Here is a 16,157-nt window from a genome sequence, read left to right as displayed (position 1 = left end):
CACATAGGGACCATATGATGGAACATGCAATCATATGCAAGTTTATGGGGGTATGGCCGATGGAGAGGGCGTTACATGTCTGGATAAGGAGCCATTGGAAGCCAAAGGGAGAAATACATTTACATCTGGATTCTAAGGGCTTTTTCACAGTAGTGTCCACAAGCCTAGAGGACAAAGACAGAGTGTTTGAAGGGGGTCCCTATTTCTATGCTGCGGCGGGACTCTACATGCGACCGTGGATGATGAAATTTATCCCAGAACGTGAAACACTTACATCAGTACCGCTGTGGATCAGACTATACTCCCTTCCTCTGGATTATTGGCTACCAGAATCTTTGAAAACCATAGGCAACAAGTTGGGGTATTTTCTAAAGATCTCAGAGGCAACTCTGAAAAAAAGATATACCTCCTTTGCTCGAATATGTGTGGAAATGAATCTATCTGGAGCCCTTCCGTAAGCGATAATTTTAGAAGTATATGATGAACAATGGGTGCGGACTGTGGACTATGAGCACATACCATTTAGGTGTTGCAAATTCCATGAATATGGGCATCTATATAGAGACTGCCCCACAATCAATAGGGAAGGTAACCAGAAATCCAGTGGGGAGAGAGATCACGAGGGTTTCACCAAGGTTGGGAGCAAAAGGAAAGGGGGAAAACGTCCACAGAGGAAGGTAAATGAGGACAGACATACAAGACACAACAACTTCAAGATCCCGGAGGAAGAAGAGGGGGATAAGGAGACAGTCCAGGACATGGAGAATGTAACAAAGGAGGTGGATAAGGTAACTGACACGCAGGAAATCAGAGTAAACAACCAGCAAAAGGATGATGATACACTAAGTTTGATGGAGATCAGTAGGGACCAGGAGATGACTCCAAGTTAAGCGAGAACAGAGGACCATGAGCTACAGGAGATTCTGAATAAGAAAAATCTAGATCTAGAGAAATTTCTGGAACAAGGAAAAAACATAGGTGTGGACTCTCTGCCAAAAGAGGATTATGACAGGGTACAACAACTCTTTCTATGGAGGTCACAAGCGAAGGGAGCTGGAGTCAAAATAAATCATGAAATCCAGGAGCCAACTGGGGTCAAGATGATGGAGAATTTACAGGCACAATCTCCAAATAACTTAGGTAGGAAAAGAGGAAGAAAGAGACAGAATGAGCTGCTAAACGAATGTGGAAAACTATTGATTAACTCAGGTAAGATGAAATATCTTACCAGTTATTCCTTTACTAACCTTTCTTAATGAAGCTTATAACCTGGAACATTAGAGGCATTGGGAATAGAAGGAAACAAAGAAATCTTAGTAACAGAATGAAAGAAGAAAAACCAGACATGGCTTTTATTCAGGAGACAAAATGTTCGATGGACAAGATAAGGAATATTCATAATAAGTAGTTAATCAAATATGAGTATTTAGAGGTTAAGGCTAATAACTCAGCGGGGGGAATTCTCACGTTGTGGGATCCATAGAAATTTGGAATCTTGGATGCTGAAGCATCCAAGAACTACCTCTTCTTGATATTTCAACCTATAGGGGATAAGGAGATATACATGATTACAAATGTCTATGAACCTCAAAAGCAAGTAGAAAAACTCAAGCTTCTCACCTCCATGGAGGATTTAAGAGCAAGAGATCCCATTTTGCCCTAGATCGTTGCAAGAGATTTCAATATGATAAGATCTCTTTTAGAAAAAAAGGAGGCACTAGATAGCTAGGCAGAGACTCCATGGCCTTTCAGAACTTCATTAGTAACATGGGACTAGTGGACACTGAAACAATTAATGGAACCTTCACTTGGAACAACAAAAGGGGAGGGGCTTCTCAAGTTGCTTCCAAACTTGATAGATTTATTATTTCAGAGGACCTCCTTCTCACAAGACCCACCATGACAACCTCCATTCTACCCTTTGGAGGATCGGATCATTGGCCTGTACAGCTAGAAGCCACCTTCATGGGCACACCAAGAAACAGACCTTTCAGGTTTGAAAATGCCTGGCTCTCACACCCTAAATTCACTGGTAACATTGATAAATGGTGGAGAGAGGAGCTGAATATTCAGGGTACAAAAATGTTCATGCTCCAATAGAAACTTAAACATATCAAATCTCGTCTTAAAGCTTTCAACAAAAAGGAATTTGGAGATATCTTTAAAACCAAAAGAGAAGCCAAGTAGAAGCTCCAGGAGATCAATCAGATCAACATCACAGAGGGCTTCACCTAAGAGCGGCAAAAACTAACTGACTCTCTGCAGGAAGAATGGGAGGATCGATGCTTACAAGAGGAAATTTTCTGGAGGCAGAAATCAAGGATACAATGGACTAGAGAGGGAGAAAGAAATACAAAATTCTTCCACAAATCCACTATGGCTCACAGGGCACACAATAGAATCACTAAGATCAAAGATTCTCAAGGTATAGTGCTTGTATGTCACAATGATATGGAATCGGTCCTGGTACAACACTTCTTCAATATTGAAAAGGAGCCATTGGAGGACAGATCTATGTTCATTGACCATTTTATTTAGTATATCCCTCAGTTGGTTACCAGAGATGACAACCATAATCTCAACAAGCCAATATTGGAAGAGGAGGTTAGTTAAGTGATTAATGAAATGAAGAATGGAAAAGCACCAGGCCTGGATGGATTCAATGTAAACTTCTTCAAATCCTGTTGGGAAATTGTCAAACATGACATCCTCGAGGTTGTGGAAGACTCAAGAAGATCCCAAAAGGTACTGAAGGCTCTGACTACATCCTTCATAGCTCTTATCCCAAAGGAGGAAAATGCCATGACTCCAGAGGGTTTTCGGCCCATAGCCTTATGTAATGTGGTGTATAAAATTATTTCCAAAGTAATAGCCAATCGATTCAAACCACTTCTACCCTTTCTCATCCCAGAGGAGAAAACAGGCTATGTGGAGGGAAGACAAATCCTCAACAATATCATCCAAGCTCATGAGGTGGTACACTCTCTCAAAAGAAACAAACAAGCTGGTATGATCATTTAATTGGACCTAGAGAAAGCCTACGACAAATTAAGCTGGTATTACATAAGAGAAATTCTAAAAGCCTATGGTTTTGACCAGAATTGCATAAGGTGGGTGATGGCATTAGTTACCACGACCAATTTTTCCATACTACTCAATGGAGCTCCATCTAGGACCTTCACACCCTCCAGAGGAATCAGACAAGGCGATCTGCTCTCACCGTTCCTCTTCGTCCTCATGATGGAAGGGCTAGATAGAGCTTTCAAAATGGAAAATGTTGAAGGACGAATTCAAGGTATCAAACTTACCACGGATGGAGATGCAAACACTCATCAACAATTTGTGGATGATACAATGTTGCAGGGCATACCCACAGTTAGGGAAGCTAGAGCAATCAAAAACATCTTAAATGACTTTGTTATGGAAACAGGCACAGAGGTAAGCCTCAACAAGTCCAAAGATTTTTTCTTTAACACTAATATTGTTATTCAGAGAAACATTACCAGAATTCTTGGATTTCAAAGGGAACAGCTACCATCCAAATATCTTGGCATTCCTCTTACTGACAAAGCTCTAAGCAAGAAAGTGTGGGAGCCAATACTAAATAAACTTCAGGACAAGGTCAGAAAATGGACATTCAGGTCACTGAATTTAACAAGGCACCTTGTGCTCACACAGGCGGTCTTGCAGGCCATTCCCATTTTCATGTTTTTAGCTTTTCCTACTCCTCAAGGGATTAAGGAACAGATAAGAAAGATACAAATGGACTTTCTGTGGGGTGGAGGGGAAGAGAAAAAGAAGTGGGCTTTAGTAGCTGGGACAAGCTCTGCAAACCAAGAGCCATGGTGGATTGGGGCTTCATGATCCTGAGACCCTCAACGAAGTTTCGGGAGCCAAGCTTTGGTGGAGATGGATTAAGGAACCGAATTCCCCCTAGGCTAAGCTGTGGAAAAAAAAGTATGCCAAGTACTGGCAGGAGAAGGATCACGTTAGAATGTCTGGGCAACTCAAGGGCTCCCATATTTGGAACCTTGCCTGGGATAATAAAAGTATTGTTCAGCAACATTGTTTTTGGGAAATTCAAGCAGGGGACCTTGCTCGATTTTGGGAGGACAACTGGCAACAAGAACCCAACCTTTATAGGGATGAACTTGCAGCTCTCAAAAGTGACACAAATAGCAAAAATATGGCTTTGGTAAAAGACTTCTGGGACCAAGGAAGGAATAAGGGAAAATGGAGGAAGTGGAAGGATCTAGGGTACAACGATGAAAAACCACTGAAGACCAAGGCAGAAGTTCTCACCCAGGATCTAGATCATAGAAGGATTCTGATATCTTCCTCACCAGATCGATTAAGATGGGGAAAGAATATCGAAGGTAACTTTAACCTCAAAGAGGCTAAACAGGAAGTCACAGGATTTAACTTTGTGAATCCTGATCAAGGCTGGAAGAAACTTTGGCAAAGTCCACATTGGATGAAAATAAAGTTATTCATCTGGCTAGTGCATCAAAGGAAGATCTTAAGTTGGGAGAATCTCCTTAAGAAAGGCTTCATTGGGCCTTCCAAATGTCACCTATGTGGCGCTCATGAGGAGATGATTGAACACCTTCTCAACCTTTTTCCTTTCACTTCAACGGTGTGGGATTTGGTGGCCTACATTTTTAGACAAACTCATAGGGATAGTCTCAGCATATCCAACACTCTGAAGAACTGGAGGAAAAACTTCTCAGGGAATGAGATTGTTAATAAAGCCTGGATTTCGGTTCCAGGCTTTGTCATCCGGAATATTTGGAAGGAGCGCAACAGTTGGATCTTCAAAGAAAAAAACAAGCATGCCCCAACTCATAATTGATCAAATTCTAAGGCAGCTCAAAGACACAATAAGAAGCTTGTTGAGACCCTTCCTAAAGATCCTGCTCTGCCCCAAGAGGAGAGAATTATACTTCACTTGGGTCTCTAGTCTATCAGTCCTATGGGAATAATAAAGAAAGTAAGCCTAATAAATAAAGGTGTTAACATCTGGAAGCCCCCTCGTTATGGTTTCTTAGAGGTTAATATTGATGGAGCAGCTAAGCGCAACCCGGGATTAGCGGGCTTTGGGATGCCATAAGAGATGATCAAGGACAAATACATGAAATCTTCCATGCCCACTTGGGGAAGGCCACTAATAACATGGCTGAGCTCGTGGCATAAGAGCAATTCTTCAAAATCCTGGTGGATTCAAGTTCACACAATGTTATAATTGAAGTGGATTTGGAATTAATTATTAGAGCGGCTAAGAAAATCAGCAATGGAGCCTCTCCAGATAAAGTGTCGAAGCACTGGAAGCTTCTGTAGGTTTTTTACCGCATCTAATCTCACCTCCTTAAAACTGTCAGATTTATTCATGTGAAAATGAAAGCTAATATGTTAGCGGATCGTTTGGCAAATGAAGGAGTCACCAATCGGGACAGGGATTCTAGGTATGCTTGGGACTTGTTACCTCTAGGCAAATTATGGGAGGACTGTCTCAGTCAGGCAACCCAGGATATGGAACTATGGACTAATAGGATAGATCAAAGGGACTCAGAAGACCAGCGGGTGGATGGAGAACCCCACACGGTCTAACCCGCCTTGGTTCGACTGTTGCCCATAGTCTGGAATTCTTTTGATTGAATGATGAAAGGACTGATTCGGATAGCACCACAGGATGAGGTTTCCATTTTTGTTTTGCTTAGTTGGTGTTTGACTGAGAATTTAGGTGGACGAGACTGGCTCAAGATCTGCTCGCAACAACCATTCCAAAACCAAAAGTGGTATATCGGGCGGGGTCCAAATGGTTTATGGTATTTTTGAGATTGGATTTGATTCCACGCGTGGCAGGGTGAGGTGAGAGAAAACTTCCCTCATCGGGCAGTTAACTCTCACGCTTCTCAACCTCCTGATATTCACGAAGACTGTTGGATCTTAGTCAGTTAATCAATGGCGGGGATTTGTTTATGCTAGTTGGTCAGACCCGAAAAAATATTAGAGTGGTATGCTTTTAATTTTCGTCGAGTCCATTTGATAGTTTTTAGCTTAGCATGTGGTGAGACCTCTTATGGACCCACGACGAGTCATTTGTGGCCTTTTGTGACCTCCGGTTCGATGGACTGGTTCTCCAAGGATTTCTAGTTTCATTTGTTGCAAAGTAGCACTACAAGATGGCCTTGTGCCTTAACTGTCTGGTGGTTCTCCTCGGTTTTCTTGTTTAGGTTTCTCTTGGTTTTGGGTAATTGGTTTGGTTCGGCCTGCCCTACTAACTGTTGAACTCTCACAGAGCGGGTGCGGTTTCTTGCAAATTATGTATTTTAGCTAAGCTTAATAGAAGGTCCTACTCTTAGATGATAAAAAAAAACATCCTCTTAATTGAATTGGGAGGGAGCTCAAGAAATTCTATTTATGTAGCATGGAGAATTTCATAAATTCATCGCTTAACTGACTGAGTGGCCAAGAAATATATATTGTCATTACCTAAATTATTGGTAATGATACTTTAACAAGAATAAAATTGTTTTGTTTAATTAAAAGAAACGGTTACCAAGAAATAGTTACCCTTTTCCTAGAAAAAAAAATATAGAGAGGGGAAGAGGAGCTACTGACTATAACTGGATATAATCCAGTGTGAAAGATAGAAAGTGCTCGAGGGAGAGTCTAGATGTGATTTTTAGACTCGTGGCTGGGATGAGAGACTTTCCGAAATATATTTTCATTGCAGGTTAACAGATAAGTAAGATAGAAAGCTTCTAAAGATTTAATATTGGACTATAGATATTATTATTGGCTTGTAGGTTAAACAAATAAGTAGGATAGAAGGCTTACTTCTGAACTAATAACCATGGAGCTTACGCTAATGCTTAACTGATAATGGATTAATTGAATGGTTACAACATAATTATTTGTTTTATAGAGTAGAAATAGGAATATGCTAATATAAATCCTAGAAAGTATCATTGCGAATATAACTTATCATTAAAATAAAGGGAATCGTAAATATCCTTTCTGGAAAACTTAATATTAACCATAAATATTAGTAGAACAGAAGATTAAAGTTCATCCAAATATTAAAAATTCCCTATTCTGAGTTAAGCAAAACAACTAACCATAACATGGCAGTGAAACCTTTGGTAGAGCTTATCATCAAAGGTTATACGTAATGAATAAACACTATATAATGAATAGTAGGTAACGCTACAAGAATTTTTGGCAATAAACTATCACAACTGATTAAGTACAGTTCACATAACATAAATGTTGCATAACTGTCGCAGGATATCGATCCACAAGGAAATTGAGAACAATGTATTTACTTCATATTAACACAGTAATAAACTGAAAGCGTGTATTCCTAAACTAGGAGCAATCGATGAAGCGGTCGATGCTATCAGAAAAGCCAAATATAGGCATTCTTGGCCTCTCCTTCAAATAATTAAGAAATTTATTACAATCCATCCTTCAAATCAAAATGGAAACAATTTCATAGTCCTTCTTAAACAAACTACCAACAATTGCCAAGTATAAATATTCAACTCACATAGCTTTACATTTCAAAAAAAGGAACTATTGACAGTTGGAGCTTTTCATATGACTAGACAAAGCAAAAGAAACTAGTATATATATTAATAACTTAAACCCGTTTATAAGGAGAAAACCCTCCAAAGAAACCCTTAAACAATTAAGCCCAGAACAGTAACAAAAAAAGATTTAGCTCCAACGTGTAAATCAACCAGGACACTGTGAGCTATTAAGGGTTTAATGGCCATGGTCTTGAACTTCAAACCTTCTGAGAATAAGCGTACCTGTAATAGAGGTCGAAAATCAGTAGATACAAATTGAGCTAGAACCTTTCATTCATATACATAAGCATAATGATACTCTAGGAGGGTTCTTACCTGATTTAAGGACATATCATCGGTGAATCGCCTACCTGTAGACCAACGATTGGACTCAGTTTAAAATTAAAAAGCTTAGTGAAAAAAAAATGGATTACCTCATCTAAATAGAGACTGGAATGAAAACTGTTGCTATGAAATTTCGCTGCGAAAGGGTTACCTTTTTCAAATGGTTCATGGTGATTTTTGTCTCCCATGACCTCCCGAACCTCTTGGGCCATCTATCTATAATAGTGATGGACCTTTAGAACAAGTTTAAGGAAGAAACCCCATACAAACGTCAAACCCTCAAAACTGAGCAAACAAAACTCACTGTCTACCAATCTCTATGGCATACCTGCGCCAGTAGGTTCAACTCTCTCTATTGTTTCAAACCACAAATTCAACTGTCTCTATTATTTCAAACCATAGAGAACGCAGCATACTGTTGGTGGCTTTTGACGGACCCGTCCATCGCAGAGCAGCACGAGACACAGGAGCAATCGTAACAATTAAACCTCCAAGGCTTGGGTGTGAAGAGTTGGTTAGAGGACCAAACCCTACCCTTACTTCGTCGTCAGATTGCCAGGGCTCTACGAGACACAGGAGCAACCGTAACAATTAAACCTCCAAGGCTTGAGTGCAAAAAATTGGTTAGAGGACCGAACCCTACCCTTACTTTGTTGTCAGATTTCCAGGTTAAGATGAACAGTTGTAGAATGAAATAGATGGCGAGATCGAACACGAGTATTGTCCCAAGGTCCAACTGCTCATTGCATGTTACCACGTACAAGAGCCAATACAACATAATATGCCCTGAATAAATGTGCACAATTAAGGAGGAGGGTCCGCATCTAGATTTCCTCACCTTTTCATTTAGTTTAACATATATTGACATATAAGACTATCCGGATTCCATAAGTAAATTTAAATGATATTTATGTGTATCCATTTGTTACCAGCGGTCATTACATAATGCCTAATAGTTGTATGTTAATGTAACTAATTTTTTTTTATTGATGTATTTTGTAAATCTTTTTTATAAAATTGTCATATAATTGTTACATGTGCTCTACTCAAAGACACGATTTGGTTTGAAGGTGTTGAAACTATGCATGCAAGAAACGTTGTGAGGATCATGAAAAGTGAAACAGTAGTAAATATTGTGTTCATCATTTCCATCTTCTATGACTTCAATTTTGATGGAAACAGAAGATGGAAATGATGTTCACATTATTTGCTTTGCATATTATCCCGCGGAAAATTAAAAAAAAACTAGTGTTAGGACTCTCAGCTTCAAATATCAAGAATCGCATAGATATCAAGAATGGCATAATTCATCCCAACCATTGCTGTGCTCTACATTGATATTCAAGTTCAGTGGATTGATTGTATTTGTAAATTACAATACAACTAGATTGATTGTCGCTATGCGTACATATTATTATGTGAGCTTTTATGAAAAAAAATTATTATGTTGGTTATTTTTGTATTTTTTATTATATATTTTTTTTTCAATTAAAGTAATTTTGTTTGGAGTCGCTCTCAAGTATATATAGTCTTGTTTATAGACCATAAAATTTGTAAAGGCAAAATATCCCCACTTAACTATTACACCACATCTTATTTATTCATGTTATTTACTCGAATAGTCAAATCGTTTACAGCTTAAACAACCTAAGCAACTCCAAGTTTGGTAGGCTAATGGATATTTTTCATTAGTAATTTTTAGGGCTCCCTTTCATTAGTTTTTATTTATCTGTAAATCAAGAATTTCTTTTTAATTTCTCAATATATTTATATATATCAAATTTTCTTTTTGATATATGAACATAGTTTATTATAAACATGCTATATATATATATATATATATATATATATATATATATATATATATATATAAACACGTTTTCTTTCTTTTCTTTTTATTATATGTCCACAAGTCTGATGGACATGCTGTTACTCGTGGAAATGATTGTCCATGGGAGATTTTCGCATTTGATGGGAATTTTTCCCATGATAGGGCATTTTTTCCGTATTTGACGTTCATAATTTTTTAATGACCGTTTCTCTCTACGTGTTTGTACTTGTGCAAAACATATTATTGACGGTTGATATTTTTATCAAAACGTCATTTATACCCTTTCCCATTAAACTAAGGAAATTTCCAATATATAGTCACAGTCGCAAATGTCAGCGAAGTCTAGCGGGTAGACTTGACCTGTCACGAATTTCGGGAGTTACTTAACTGCATATTCACCCACATAGCCTACATATGAATATCAGATACCTTGTAAATCTGGTTAATCTAGCTTTGCGTGCAAAAAAAAAGGTTAGGACTCAGAACAAGGGACCATGTATAAACAAGTGAAATAAAATCATTGCAGGGGAACGATATGACATTCAATAGGCGCACAAACGCCATAAATACATGATAATGAGAGGTGTGAGGGAGTGGCTCAATTCATTCATTTAACTCTGTTTTCCATGTCAATCCTGATGCAACCTACATGCAATCACAACCAACTAGAATAAGCTTCGAAATTGCTATGTGGCTGCATTCAGAGCAAAATAGGATTATAAGATTTTTTCCACCAAAACAAAATTCCAACGATGTGAAAGGACCCTGCATATTGCAACCATGCGTCTCCAAGATTTTGTACGTTTTTAAAAGATTTATTGCCATCAGTTGACATGGACGATATGATCATCTCCCATGAGGATTTTTAATCCATTGGCGAGTTGGTGTTGTGGATACCATATATGAAGATCATGAAGAAACCATTGTTCATCAAACTCTTTAGGGGATGCAATTAATAACATAGGCCACAATGGCAAGAATCTGGCTTTCCCCAATGGTGGCGCCTACATTTTACTCAAAAACGACCATTATGACACTTCATATGCAGTTAATCAAGATATTCTACGACGAAGCGTCTGGTCATGGGGTGAAACCACAGGGTTTCCAATAATTGTTATAGTGTATAATAAAGGCCATAGTTTCAAGATTCACAAGTTTATTTCAGCTCAAAATGGACTGAGTTTCAATTTCATTAAGTTGTTCTGAACACTAACTTTTTGTAATGCTGGAAACAAAAGATTTTAACGTCCTTATCATTTGTTATTGTTTTGAATGGCTAGTTTCCCTTGGTTTCAAGAAGCAATTCCTTGAAGTGGAAACTAATAGAAGGGAATGAGATTTATCTCCCACAAGCCTTCCCCGGCGGGGTGAAATTTTTTGAAACGATAGAAGCTTACTGTTATGGTTCCTCGATCCTCATGAATCCTTTCAGCATTGCTACTCTAAGATGCACATCTGAGTTTTTGGATATGACAAAAGAGTATTGTAGAGGTTATCTTTGCAAACAAAGTGAGTTTTATTTCAATCAGGTAATACTAAAAAAAACCAGGAAGACGAGCTTGAAGTTCTCTGAAACTATAAAAAAATTTATCCCTTGTCTAAAGAAATGCGTATTGTAAACAACTGCATTGAGGCTATTTCTATGAGGATACTAATGGGTCTTTTTGAAACAAGATATCAGCTAAACGAAGGCATTTCTGTGGAAAGCTATGAGGCCTCGTGGATAAACGATCTGTGGACACTGTTGTTTGATTATTTTGGATAGATAATCGCCTTTATTCGAAGGTTGCGAATGAAGAGAAATTCATTGGTCGAGCGCTATTGTTTTACGTAGAGATAAAAATCAGACTTGAATTGAAAAATGAGTTGCACCTCACAGGTGAGTATTGCACCTGGAGACTGCACTCAAACAAAGAGAACTCTCTCTGTACACTCTACATCCATCAAATGAGAAATTACATCATTAAGTACATTACTAGAGATCAGGAAGTTGCAACCAAACTCCTAAACTCTAGGAACAAATCCTAAATTAAGGAGATACGTTACAATTGGTGTAACCATTTCTCCATTAATACAAAATAATATTAATTATTTTCAACTCCCCCCATTAATGGAGAAAGGATTATCTTGAACTCCTAACATCCCTCTAAACAATTCAAACTTTACACGCCCAAGAGGCTTAGTAAAAATATCAGCCACGTTATCACAAGTTTTACAATATTCAACACATATCTCTTTTGACCGTAGTTTCTCTCGATGAAGCAGAGCTACAGTCCACTGCTTTTTGCTGCTCCATACTATGACCCTAGATCCAATGTTGAATGCATAACCTGTGATAGATCTTCGATCATCCAAGTTACCTACCTAATCAAAATCTGAAAAACCTGCTAGAATAACATCAGAAGTGTCAGTGTACAAAATGCCATAATTACTAGTACCACTAACATACCTCAACACAATTTTTGTTGCGACCTAGTGACTTTCGAGTCGTTTTGACATGAACTGGCTCAACACATTAACAGAATATGCCAAATATGGTCTAGTTGTAGTCAGATATATCAAACTGGCAACTGGCTGTCTGTACATGGTTGCATCCACCTCTTTAGTACTGTCGTCACTACTCAACTTTAAGTTCTGCTGTAATGGTGTTGTTGTTGATCTGCATTGCTCCATTCCGAACCTTTCCAGCAAGCTTCTGGCATACTTCCCTTGAGTAAGAAAAGTTTGTCCAGAGTCTTTCCATACCTCCAATCCCAAGAAATAATGAAGGTTTCCAAGGTCTTTCCATCTCATACACTTGTGACATCTGATTTCTTTGATCAGTTTGTTAGCATTACCTGTTATGATCATATCATCTACATACAAAGAAATCAAAATAATTTGCCTCTGTTTATTAAACTTGGTATACAGATTTGGATCATTCAAGCTCCTATGAAAGCCATGCTGTACAAAAAATGAGTCAATTTTCTCATAGCACAACCTGGGTGCCTGTTTTAAACCATAAAGTACCTTTTTCAATTTACACACAAGATGTTCCTGCTCCTTTTTCACAAAACCTTCAGGCTATACTAAATAAATTTCTTCCTTCAAGTCACCATTCAGAAATGCAGACTTAACGTCTAGCTAGTGTAGATGCCATTTGTGTTTTTTTGCTAAGGAAATTAGCATTCTAATGGTTTTTAATTTGGCTACAGGAGCAAAGGTGTCATCGAAATCTATTCCCTCTTGCTGTGAGTAACCCTTTGCTACCAATCTAGCTTTAAGTTTTTCTATACTCCCATCTGCATTTATTTTTGGTTTATACAGCCATTTGCATGCTATGGGGGTTTTACCTTCAAGCAATTCAACCAAATCCCAAGTATGGTTTCTATTTATTGATTCTATTTCCTCATACATTGCAGCCCTCCATGCATCAGATTTACTTGCTTCCTCATAATTTGCAGGTTTTAAAATGTTTAAAAACTTTGACATTAATGCATAGTCTTTCAATTTAAAAGGTAATCGAGTATTCCTACTTGATCTCCTTGGTAGGGGACTTACCTCAAATCTGTCTATTTCTGCCTTTCCTGGGCTTGCATTATTGATTACATTTACTGTTACTTCTTCTTCTTGTTTCTTCTCTTGCTCTTCATCTTCCTTACTGTTTTCTTCCATTAGCAATGGAATGTCCCAATCACTGTTAGAGTCATCCTTTCCTTCTTCAACTTGTTCTAGTTCTAACATTGTAAATTCCCCAGGAATCCCAAGATTGAAAGGACCAACATGTTCGCCCTCCATAAGTCGCATAAGGCCTTCAACCAGATCAGAAACGAACTGGAAGCTTCGTGTTTGTTCCCCATTTCCATAGACTGTCAAAGGCTCATCGTGCCAAGCATGAGCAACAAAATTACTTGCAAACCGACCATCATCACGGCACATTCGCGAACCATATGTATTGAAAATTTGAGCAATCCGAACCTTACCATTTGCCCCAACACGCTTGGCACATCTGGATATGTTCAAGATTCCCACATCATTAGTTTTGACATTCTTCACAGGATTGTGTTTGTAATGCACAGGGGAAGTGGGGCAAGCCTCCAACAATAAGGGTTCCACAACATCATGCCTTATCCGTTCAAACCTCGGATTGCCAAAATGATGCAAAACATTCTCCTTCCTTCCTGTGAAGAAATTGTCGACAACAATAACACTGTCGCCCCTTGCCATGAGCCTATCATGTAGATGACTGCCAACAAAGCCAGCTCCACACGTCACGAAAACTCGCAGGGACTTTCTCTTCAAACCTAGGGGCACTTTAGCCCCTGAATTCACCATCGAACCTGAATGATACTGCACAAACCGAGAAACAGGCATGTCATAAACAACCCGATGAGGTTTTTCGGGCACAAACCTTCCATTTTCATTAACATTAGAAGCCAAAAAACCAGGCTGAAGGATAAAGAAAGTCGATGCGATGGCGATTCCTATCAAAATAAACAGTAGCCGCTGCTCCCTAAGCAAATAATCTACTGGCCTGATAATAGACCACGTCTTTTCTGGCTTAAGAGAGTACTCATCACTGTTATTCATATTGGACTGATAAAATTTTTGATCCTTTAATGAATAAGTCTGCAATGAGCCACCACTGGGAAAGTTCGATCTGTTGCCACCAAACAGATCAGGAACTCCAATGCGCCACCACCGAGAAAATCCGATCTGCTACCACCGAACAGATGAGGAACTCCAATGCGCGGCCACTGTGCAAATCCGATCTGCTACCACCAAACAGACCAGGAACTCCAATGTGCCACCACCAGGCAAATCTGATCTATTGCCACCGAACAGATCAGGAACTCCAATGCGCCACCACCAGGCAAATCTGATCTGCTGCCACCGAGTAGATCAGGAACTCCAATGCACCACCATTGGGCAAATCTGATCTGCTGCCACCGAGTAGATCAGGAACTCCAATGCACTACCACTGGGCAACTCCAATCTGCTACCACCGAACAGATCATGAACTCCAATGCGCCACCACCGGGCAAATCCGATCTGCTACCACCGAACAGATCAGGAACTCCAATGCGCCACCACAGAGCAAAATCGATCTCCAAAAAAATTACAGATTTTCCAAAGAGAAAGAGGCTGGCGGTTCTCGACAGCGAAATACTCGCTCCGAAAAAAAAGCGATGCATCTTACGAAATTGGTGCGATTAAGACTTGATTTTCCGCGGCAATAGCACTTTCTAGCGCACTGGCGCAACTATATCTCTCAAAACCGCGCCAAATGGCACTATTGTTTCTTAATAAATCACACCAACCCTTCGTTCCGCTCAAAAATGGCGCGACTGTTCATGACGAAACCGCGCCAACCCTATTTTCCACTCAGAGATGATCAGTCATCTGAGACCTGTCTTCAGGTGTTACTACAGTCCACCTAATTCTATGAATGCTTCTATACACTCCACTGATGAGCCCCAAATTTGGTAACATTTTGGGCTCATTTGGCCTAACCACCCTTGTTCAATCCTTCATTTTTCATAACTTATGCATTATTTTCTAGTATGTTTATGTCATTTGTACAAATAAGTGTAGTCACTATTCTTAGGTGGCTAACACGTGCTCATTGTAGGATTTTTTGACACATGTTGAAGCAAAACCGAGCAGACATGGGCTAGGAGACAGCCAAGCTTGGGTTGAGGATTCGTAGGGTGTTTGTCTATGGCATTAAATAACCTCCCTCGCGATCTTCACCCCCAACTCCGAGCTCCAAAGGCCACCAAAACCGAATCTAGAAGGCAGCCAAGCAGATTTCTTGGAAGGAGCTGTTCACTCACAGTTTGGGCAGCCAAGTCCCATAAAATTAGGAGGCCAACCAGGGCCTCGTAGTGTATAAATGATAAGGCTCCAGCCTTCGAAAATGACTTTTGAAAAATTCTTGCACATTCTGCACTACGTGCTGCTAGCTCTGTTTTGTTCTTTTGTAGCCATTATTGGCATAACTCTTGACTTATGATTATTTTTTGATAATGGGAAGCAGTCAGATTTGATATCAGCTCTGAGGTTTTTATAGGAGCCATAGCTCTCAGGGTTGGGCCCAACCTGAGAGCCTAGGGCCTCCTTATTTGTATTGTTATCTTTCCTTTCCGCACTGTGATTTTCCTTTTATGCATCTGAACGAAGTTTGTTGAGCTAAGATTTAGTTGTGTTGGTTAAGTAGGATACTGTTGATGAATAGAATTACTTCGGACGTATAGAATAGATTGATAAGACAAAGATTAATAAAAGCTCCATAAAAGGGTTGCCTGCACTCTAAGTTTCACCTCTCCCTTATTGGATCAGGGGCTGGAATTGTGGAGCCAGTGCCGCTCAACAAAAACACTAGTTTGCTTGGCCATGCAATCATTGGTGTAATGTTTTTCATTTGT

At 39.3% G+C, this 16,157-nt stretch overlaps 1 pseudogene; it reads right to left on the bottom strand.

Moving 5' to 3' along the window:
* LOC149207314 (UDP-glucuronic acid decarboxylase 2 pseudogene) overlaps window positions 1-14,319 on the bottom strand; it is a 58,034-nt pseudogene extending 43,715 nt beyond the window's left edge.
* Between the last annotated feature and the right edge of the window lie 1,838 nt (window positions 14,320-16,157).

The sequence above is a fragment of the Pinus tabuliformis genome, chromosome 1_2, assembly GCF_031772625.1.
Source record: "Pinus tabuliformis cultivar Carrire ecotype Pingquan chromosome 1_2, CPIR1, whole genome shotgun sequence".
Lineage (NCBI taxonomy): Eukaryota > Viridiplantae > Streptophyta > Pinopsida > Pinales > Pinaceae > Pinus > Pinus tabuliformis.
The sequence above is the reverse complement of the archived record's forward strand: the minus strand, read 5'-3'. Positions and strand labels throughout refer to the sequence as shown.